The sequence below is a fragment of the Molothrus ater genome, chromosome 14 (assembly GCF_012460135.2).
Source record: "Molothrus ater isolate BHLD 08-10-18 breed brown headed cowbird chromosome 14, BPBGC_Mater_1.1, whole genome shotgun sequence".
NCBI lineage: Eukaryota > Metazoa > Chordata > Aves > Passeriformes > Icteridae > Molothrus > Molothrus ater.
In genome coordinates this window covers 3,311,903-3,321,409 of record NC_050491.2, presented here as the reverse complement: position 1 = coordinate 3,321,409, position 9,507 = coordinate 3,311,903, and the positions used below count along the sequence as shown (strand labels likewise).

Sequence of the window (9,507 nt, the reverse complement as noted above, 5' to 3'; positions counted from 1 at the left end):
GTCAAATACAGTATTCTCTTGTGGGTCTGTGCCTTTCAGCACAGGAAGTTTAAAATTCTCAGCTTCCAGGGTTCCAACACTCCCCCTCTCCCCAGCAGAAGCCTGTTTGAAGAATACATCAGTGACAGCAATCTTTCTAATCATCCCAGCATTAATATTTATTGTTTATAATGGAAAAAGTGAATTGGGCAACCTAACTTTGAAAATTTAGCAGAGAGTTAATGTAATTTAATTCTTCATGCCTATGAGGGAAGCTTCATGGTCTAATCTAAGGAATGTTGAGGCTGAAGACGTGCACAGTCAGCAAGAGGAAGCAATAGGGTGGCATTGCTGGGCTGAAACCCCTGCCAGCAGCTGCACCTGGGGAGCAGCTGCCGTTGCTTCAAGGTGCTGGTGGTCTCTGCTGGCAGCAGTCCTTGCCCAGCAGTGTAAAAAATGAGGCAGGAATACCTAGCAGTGCTACAAGGCTTGGGAACAGCTTCCCTTCCCAATTCCAGCCTAGATCTGGGCAAGACACAGACCTGGATGCCTCTGTTCCTGCATCTGTAAAATGAGAATGTTTATCAATATTTACAAAGGGAAAAAACCCATCCTAGGGATTGATCTTATGAGGAGAAAGAGAGAAACAAGTAGTTGATGCATCTCATGCTGTGTTACATTTGTGTGGATGTGCAGCACTGGAAGGTGTGTGAGTTGGAACAGGGCTGAGAAATCATTAGGAGACATGGGAAAAGGCTCACTCTTCTTTATACCCCTTGGAAATAGCACATCTTATTTTTACTTCTCCCTGAAACATGCAAGTATTACAAAGATTCCATGCTGGATGTTTTGGCAGGCCTGCAGGGGCAGGTGTTCATCATTCTACAGCTCCATGAGGATGATTGCTCCATGATACACATTTATCTTTAATATAGTTCACAGAGTTGGGGTTTTTATTGTTGCTGTTGTTATTTTTTGTGGGTTTTCCCCTTTTTCCCTGTGACAAATTACATTGTGCTTTATGGAAATGTAACATTTGGTATGAATGGCTGGCAGCAGCCATGTTGCATAGCAATGAGCAAGACAAAGTAGCTCCACTCCTATTTGCAACTGGCTCAGACCTTTCCATTAGCAAATTAAAATCTGTTCAAATTTATTTACTAATATATTAGGAGAAGCTTCAGGCTAACCCCTGTTGACCTGTATTATATAGCAAACAACTGTAGCAGTGAAAATAATTAATAGAATGTATTGCACCTCCTGCTTGTTTCTCCATCACAGCCCGGGGTCGGCTGCAGAGTGGGTTTGCCATCTGCATTCTGTTACAAGGCCACATTTACTTAAAAATTATCAATTATATTCTGAAATTACTTCCTTTAATTGAACTCTCTCTATTCAAGGCATCCCATGTTTTTAAAGCTTCTGAAAGCATGTACATGAAAATGTTCTCTTTTTCAAAACTGAAGGGGAACTTGCTGAATTACCTGTAGATGCAAAAGGAGCAAATATGCAGCAGCAATTCCTTGTTACATCAGTTATTCATTATTATTATTATTATATCATACTTCTGTCATTCAGGTGGAAAGTATTATGAGACCTTTTTTTTATATTTTGTATTTGCTATTACAATGTTTTCCAGAGAAGCTGTGGCTGCCCCACCCCTGGAATTGTCCAAGGCTGGGCTGGACGGAGCTTGGACCAACCTGAGATGGTGGAGGGTGGAACTGGATGAGCTTCAATGTCCCTTCCCAAACCATTGGGGTGTTACCCTCATCCAGCCTTTTCACCCTGGAGAACAGCTAATTCTGAGGTCTTCATCTTTGATGAAGGAGAAAGTGATTATGAGACATAGAATGATTAAAAAAGGGGGTTGTGAGAAAGAAATGCAGTTTCCAGCTGCCCAGACTGAAGTTTACGTGCTAATAAAAGCTGCAGATGTGTAAATGCTTCCTTTCTATCAACACAAACAGCTACAATAAAAGCTGTCAGAGGGTGGTCAGCTGGGAAGTCTTAGCCCTACACAACACATTCAAGTTTTAAGAAGAAAATTAATGTGCCACTTTAACATCTCAGTGAAATTTTTTTAAATGTATATAGATATAGAAATAAATTTGTACATTAATGGCCGTGGTAACAAATATCACACAGTGAATGTAGGCCTATTTTATTATTATATGAACAAAACCAATCATGATCTCTGGAAAACATACAATTCTTGATAATTGACTTAGTTTTTGATAATTTCCTTTCTGTATAAAGGTGAACAGATTAATTAATGAGTGCTCCATCATCACCCTTCAAATGTCTTTAGAAAAAGAGATTGTTAACAATCTTATAATTATTTCTATAAACAATAGAAGATCTTCTCTAAAATAACTAGAAAATCTAGTCTGATTGGGTGTTTTTATTAGAAAGTGTTTCATTTACAGGAAGAAGGAGCAGTAGCCATTACAGGTCGCTGTTGACCTCTTGTGGTCCCATTCTGTGGTTACAGCAAAACCCTAAGGCCAGCCAGGAGCTGGACATCGATGTTCCTTGTGGGTCCCCTCCAAATCAGGATATTCTATGATTCTGTAACTGTCTGAGAGCCAGGAGATCCCTGGAATTCTCCCCTAAACCTTAAAAAGAACAAACCCAAGATTATTTCTGCACCATATAAATGGAGTCTAGATCAAATGGAATATAAATCAAAGGATTGTTTAGAACAGCTTCTTTCCTGTTGAAGGGCCTAAATGCTGATTTATCAATTATTAATTATCAATTAATTTATCAATTATCAATTCTTAACAATTGTGTTTAAATTCATTCAATACTAAAACAAAAAGGACTTTCCCTGCCAGCAGCCAGCTCTTCCTTTTCCAAAGTAGAAAAGAACAAAAATTATTAAAAAAACAAAAACAATTGAAAAGGATACAATGCAACACGATGCTCTTCTTCCCTATTAAGTATTCAGCTAACCACGAAGTAACAATTAGCAGCAGGAGAAAAGGCAATCAGCGATGTGCAGTGTAATTACTGTGCCCCAGGTCTCATCTGGAGAGAGTGGATGCAGCAGGGATTGGTGCCCTGCTTCCAGCAGCCTGACTGGAGTTCTGCTGGGTCAACTTATTTACACAGCAGTCTTCACCCCAGCAGGCAGACAAACACTGAAAATTCATTATTTACTTATCACTGGTATTAATATTGTGTTAGATTATGTTCATCTCTTGAAACAAAGCTTGTGAGGGTCAGTGCTTTGTTTTGGAGGGGAAAGGGGAGAGGAGGAAGGTGAGAAATAAAAGAAAGAAGATCCAGATTACTTTCAGCACTGATAAATCAGCATTTAGGCCCCTCCACAGGAAAGAAGCTGTTCTAAACAATCATTCCCTCTGGAAGATCTACAAGCTCTTAACTTTCTGTGCTAGTGAAAGATTATCTCATAAAAATTCAATCTCTATATTCAAGTGAAAAAAAAATGTTTAGAAATTCATCCTGGCATATTATCTGCTTTCTCATAAAGCAAACCAAACCCAAACATGTTAATAAACAGCTGAAAGAAAGCAGCATAGTTCTAATTGTAACTAAAAAAAATAAACAGAGCAGAAGCCCCCTCCATCTCAATGACAGCAATTGAAATATTATCAAGAAAGCAAAATTCTGTTGAGTTCCACATATTTGTGAAGAAGATTTAAATTTGCACTTTTATGCTAAGCAGGAACAAGGAGAACTGTAGGTGATCTCACGGGGTTTTTCCTCCCTGAAATTTCATATTCCTCCTGCCTATAAAGATAGAAGGAATCCAATATTTCCCAGCATGAAACATAGGCATTGCTCTAAAAGCAAAGAAATATTCTATACAATTGCTAAGTAAAAAAAAAAAAAAAAAAAAAAAAAAAAAAAAATTAGTTAAAAATGAATAGATGCTGTTGTGTCTGCTATCCCTGTTTTATCTTCTGGCACGTGTCACATTTCCTCTGGTCCACCACAATTCCAGCAGCCACACAGTCCCTGGTTCAACCATCTGTGATGTCTCTGCCACTCCAGGCTGCAGAACAGCCCCCAGCTGGTTTTCCCTGGCTGGGAGGGTGAATGGGCAAACAGGAGCCCTGTCCTGAGGAAATGAACACAATCTGAAGGTGACTGCAGGAAACTGAGCTGCTAATCCACAGAAATGCCACGAGGTGGCAAGTTAGGATTGCATTAAACCCTTGTACTCTCACAACAGCAGCGAGGGAAAAATCAGACTGCAATCACTGGGATGGGAAAGGTGCATTCATAAGAAACATTTATGCAATCTAATGTTCTTATCAAAAACAAAAAGAGTTTTGAAAAATAACAATAGCTTGGGAATTATTTCCTTTCTCTGTCTTTAAACTTAGCAGGATTCTCTCACACACTTCTGCATGGAAAGGGTTGTCAGGCCCTGGAACAGCCTTCCAGGGAGGGGGTGAAGTCTCCATCCCTGGAACTGTTCAAAATCCATGTGGGAATGGCAGCTGAGGACACGGTTTAGGGGTGAGCATGGTGATAGTGCTGATGCTTGGTGATCCTAGAGACCTTTCCCAAACTTAATGATTCTATAATTCTATTTTCCTCGCTGGTTTATGTTTTGTTTTCAACAATAGCAAAAATAAAGAGCGTCATATCACAGGTTTTAAATATGTAACTGCAAAATATATATATGACTGTTCACTTCCAGTGAAATGGACCCAGAACTACACAATTCAAATGCAAGTAAATGTTTTTTTCTTGGGGACCAAGCCAGGGTAGCTGTGGGAATAGGTGCCAGGAACTGTTCAGTATCTGCAATGCACACATTTGTACCTGAGGGTATGGAGGATCTCCACTCTACACCAGAATGGCTCCAGTGCCAGAAATCCCATGACTTTCCTGGTACTCTGCATTTTGCACACAATGTTTGTGCCTTGGATTGATGAAGGGAACCACAGGAGCACTCCCAGCTCCTCACTGGGAGCAGGACAGCTCCTGAGTGCCACTCCACCACCAGGAGCTCATGATTTATTGTTAAATGTGAATTCATCCTATTAACAGCACGGTGTCACTTGAAAACTGTCTTCTTGAGAAAATGGAAGAGATCAAAACTGCTCTTCCAGGCTCTATTCCCTTTGCTCTGCCATGAAGATTCTTTGCTTGGTATTTCTCCTGTTTTCCAGAAAGGTGAAGCTCTGAAGCACCTGGTGCAGGTGACCTTTGGGCCCGAGGAGTGACCCATGTCTCCCTCCTATCCCAGTCTCTCTCCTATCCAAGTCTCCCCCCTTCCCAGTTTCCCCCATTCCCATTTTTCTGCAGTCCCAGTTGCCCCATTCCCAGTCTCTCCTCCTTCCCAGTTGCCCCATTCCCAGTCTCCCCCCATTCCCAGTCTCTCCTCCTTCCCAGTTTTCCCCCACTCCCAGTCTCCCCCATTCCCAGTCTCCCCCATTCCCAGTCTCCCCCCATTCCCAGTCTCCCCATTCCCAGTCCCCCCATTCCCAGTTTCCCCCATTCCCAGTTCCCCCATTCCCAGTTTCCCCATTCCCAGTCTCTCCCCATTCCCAGTCTCTCCCCATTCCCAGTTTCCCCATTCCCAGTTTCCCCCATTCCCAATCTCCCCCCATTCCCAGTTCCCCATTCCCAGTTTCCCCATTCCCAGTTTCCCCCATTCCCAGTTTCCCCCATTCCCAGTTTCCCCATTCCCAGTTCCCCATTCCCAATTCCCCATTCCAGTTTCCCCATTCCCAGTTCCCCATTCCCAGTTTCCCCCATTCCCAGTTTCCCATTCCAGTTCCCCATTCCCAGTTTCCCCATTCCCAGTTTCCCCATTCCCAGTTTCCCCAATCCCAGTCTCCCCATCCAGTTTCCCCCATTCCAGTTTCCCATTCCCAGTTTCCCCATTCCCAGTTTCCCCATTCCCAGTCTCTCCCCCCATTCCCAGTTTCCCCCATTCCCAGTTCCCCCATTCCCAGTTCCCCATTCCCAATTCCCCCATTCCCAGTTTCCCCATTCCCAGTTCCCCATTCCCAGTTTCCCCCATTCCCAGTTTCCCATTCCCAGTTCCCCATTCCCAGTTTCCCCCATTCCCAGTTTCCCCATTCCCAGTTTCCCCAATCCCAGTCTCTCCCCATTCCCAGTTTCCCCATTCCCAGTTTCCCATTCCCAGTTTCCCCCATTCCAGTCTCTCCCCATTCCCAGTCTCTCCCCATTCCCAGTTTCCCCCATTCCCAATTCCTCCATTCCCAGTTCCCCATTCCCAGTTTCCCCATTCCCAGTTCCCCATTCCCAGTTTCCCCATTCCCAATTCCCCCATTCCCAGTTCCCCATTCCCAGTTTCCCCGCCTCAGGCCCCTCAGTCCTGGCCCCGCAGCGCCCCCTGGCGGCCCGCGGCTCACAGCCCCGCCCCCTCCCCGCCTAGCCCCGCCCCTCCCCTCCGCCTCCGCCGCTGATTGGTGGGAGCGGCCGAGGGGCGGGCAGAGGCCGCGGCTCCGCAGTTATTGAGGGGCGGGTGGGGTCCGTGCCAAGATGGTGGCCGGGCAGGCGTTAGGGTCCGAAACCGAGCCGGCACCGGAGCGGCGGGGCTGAGGGTCCTGCGCACTTCGGCCTCTCCTTTTCAGCCCTGGAGGAGGCGGGCAGCTCCGGCATCCTCCGCCTCACCGGCATGCAGCTGCGCGACGAGCCCAGCAGCGAGAGCGCGGCAGCAGGTGAGGGGGCTCCGGCAGTGACGGGGCTGCGGGGCCGCTGGGACGGGCGGTGCGGGGCCGCGCCGTGAGGGGAGGCAGCGGAGGTGGTGAGGCCCTGTGGCGGCACGGAGAGCTGCGGGGTGACACGGGAGCGGCCGGTGCCCGCTGTGTGAGGGCAATGGGGGCAGCAGGGGCGAGCTCCCCCTCTCCGTGTGTAGGATGGGGGCTACGGGCTGTGCCCGGAGCGGGGTGTGCAGCGTGAGGGGAGCTCCGAGCTGAGGTGGGGTCGGACCTGCAGGGTGTGGGATCCCTTGCCATGAAGCTGTCCCGGTCTGTCCTTCTCAGCTCAGCAGGAATACGATCCAAGTGCGGATGTGAGGGATGTGTGACGGTAAAAGTAAACCCTGGCCAGCTGCACAAGCAGGGCAAAGTAAAGCCACCCCATACAGTAGGAAAGCCCAAATGAGTAAATTTTTTGATAACGTGCACAGAAAGAGCTCTTCATGTAACACCAAATGAAATTCTGAGAAAAGGAATCGTTTCTGAGTGCTAGTTTTTAAGTAACTTTTTTTTCCAAATCTATTTCCTAACAGATGGATGCTCGTGGAGAAGGGAAGATGCCAGGGATGAGAAGATCACTGTTGAAGCAGGGCACGCTGCAAACATGACGTGCTCTTTCATGCTTGAAGCTGGATAAATCTCCCTGCCTCAGCAGGTGGAAAGTGAAACCCAGGCCTGGAGCAATTCCAGTGGTTAATCCCCAGGCAGTGCTCCCCACTGCTCAGAAGCTCATGGCACTTCTGGGCTTTGCCCTCTTGGTTTTGGTGATCTCAGTACCACATTTTACACTCAAATGTGGTCCAAAGAGCCCTGGGGCAGCTCAGAATCCTGCTCAGGTCCAAAGAGCCCTGGGGCAGCTCAGAATCCTGCTCCACGTTCCTTGCTGGCATTTCTTGTCTGGATGGTTTGGTTTAACTTGATGCCTTATGCCCAAATGCTATTCCTTACTGCTGCTCTTGCTGAGGACACTCAGTAGGTTGGAGCAGAGAAGGATGGGATTGCAAGGGGCTTCTTTCCAACCTGGGAAGACACAAGGACCCTGATGAGCCAGTGTGCCCAGTGCCTGGCAGTCTGCCTTTGTCACAGCTCCAGGGGCACAGACTGCTCCTGCAGCCCCTCCCTCTCTGCCTGTCCCCTGCCCCTGGGATCTGTATTTCCTGAAAATAAATGGAATTTCACCCTTCAAATGTTTACTTCAAAGTGATAGAGGAAAAGCTTAATAAAAATGCCAAGGTCACATTTTCTTTGCCTCCTCAAATAAAATGACAGATCCAATATCTGCATTATTTACTAAGAGTGTGAACTTGTTTTCTTTTTAGGGGCTTTCTAATTTATCTGAGTGCTGTTTTTCTTGCACTGCACAAGCACATGGCTGCTGCCACTCCTGAGAGCCTGTGGGCAGCAGCTCTCTGGGACCAGTAGTTATTTATTGTCTTGGCTAAAGATGCCCTCTCACTGCAGAAATAGCTCTGTGAGTGCTTCTCTCTTGGCAAACATTGTATTCTGACAAAAGCCTCAGTGTTTTGCAGAAAAATCCCTTTAATAATAATATTATAATAATACTTAAAAAATAATAATACTTAAAAAATAATAATACTTTAAAATAATACTTTATAATACTTTAAAAAAGCAAATTTTGATGGAGATGGCATTTCATGCAGCAGATCGCTTTGGTTTGTAGGTAAAAGCTGGTGGAACAGAGTGTGTGATCACTTGGTGTTAAAAAAATCCCCTCAAAAATAGCATGTTTGGCAAAAATGGCAAATTAGCTGCAATAACTGAGGTATCAAAGACAGTTACTGATGGGGTAATTTGGGTTATTTAAGTCTGTTCTGGGAAAATGAGGATTAGGAAGAGGCATAATTAAAATATGCAAAGCCGAAGGGGAATAGAGAATAGATATTAAGTCACTTTAAATTAGTAATTCATGAGAGGGTGGAAGGGAGAGAAATGGATGAAATTATGCTCTGAAAGGGCCCTGATATTCCATTGTTGCAGAGAGAAAAGCTATTCAGAGCCTGAGCACATCTTCTGTGCACACAGAAATTGGAGAGGAGGATTGAAGAGCTGTCTGTCCACTGAGGGAGCTGATCCTGCAGGGTTCCCTCACATCCAAGGGAATGTGTTTTTGTAGGGGCATCAGGGCTTTTCCAAGCTCTGTTTTCTGTACATTGACAGCAGAGCTACAGGAGCTGGACCAGCCAGGAGAGTCCTTAGCACCTCAGTGTTAGGATTGTGAGAGGCAGAGCCTTTCCCCCACACCCTGATGTGCTGAAAATTAATTCCATCAGGGTGGGGTTTACCCTCTAATCTCACAGCAGAGACCATTTCAGCAAGATGTTTTTGTTACTGAGCATCAAAAGTCCAGTGTTTTGTCTACCAGTGGAGAAGAGTTTTGTAATGGAATCAAAGAATCATCAGGAAAATGACTTTTGTCACAGTTATATTTTCTGGAAAAATCCCTTTGCTCCTGGGAAGCTGAGAAGCCTCAGAGAAAAAGGAAAATTATATTATCTCATTGCTTCTCCTGTGTTTTGCTGGTGTGGAATGTGTTTGGAGATTTTTTTATCCAACAGGTGATTGTTTCATTGGATTCTGGTGAGTTATTTTCACTCACTGGCCAATCAGGGCCAAGCTGTGGCGGGGCTCTGGAAAGAGTCATGAGTTTTCATTATTATCTTTTTAGCCTTTTGTAAGTATCCTTTCTGTATTCTTTAGTATAGTTTAGTTTAGTATTCTTTAATATAGTATAGTATAATTAAATAATGAATTAGCCTTCTAAGAACATGGAGTCAGATTCATCATTCCTTCCTTC

General features: G+C 45.1%; 1 long non-coding RNA gene across 1 annotated transcript; it reads left to right on the top strand.

Annotated features, from left to right (window-relative positions):
- Window positions 1-6,468: 6,468 nt before the first annotated feature.
- On the top strand, window positions 6,469-7,982 carry LOC118698704 (uncharacterized). Its single transcript, XR_004981936.1, has 2 exons — window positions 6,469-6,653; window positions 7,226-7,982. It is a non-coding gene; the product is annotated as an uncharacterized LOC118698704 (long non-coding RNA).
- Window positions 7,983-9,507: the final 1,525 nt, after the last annotated feature.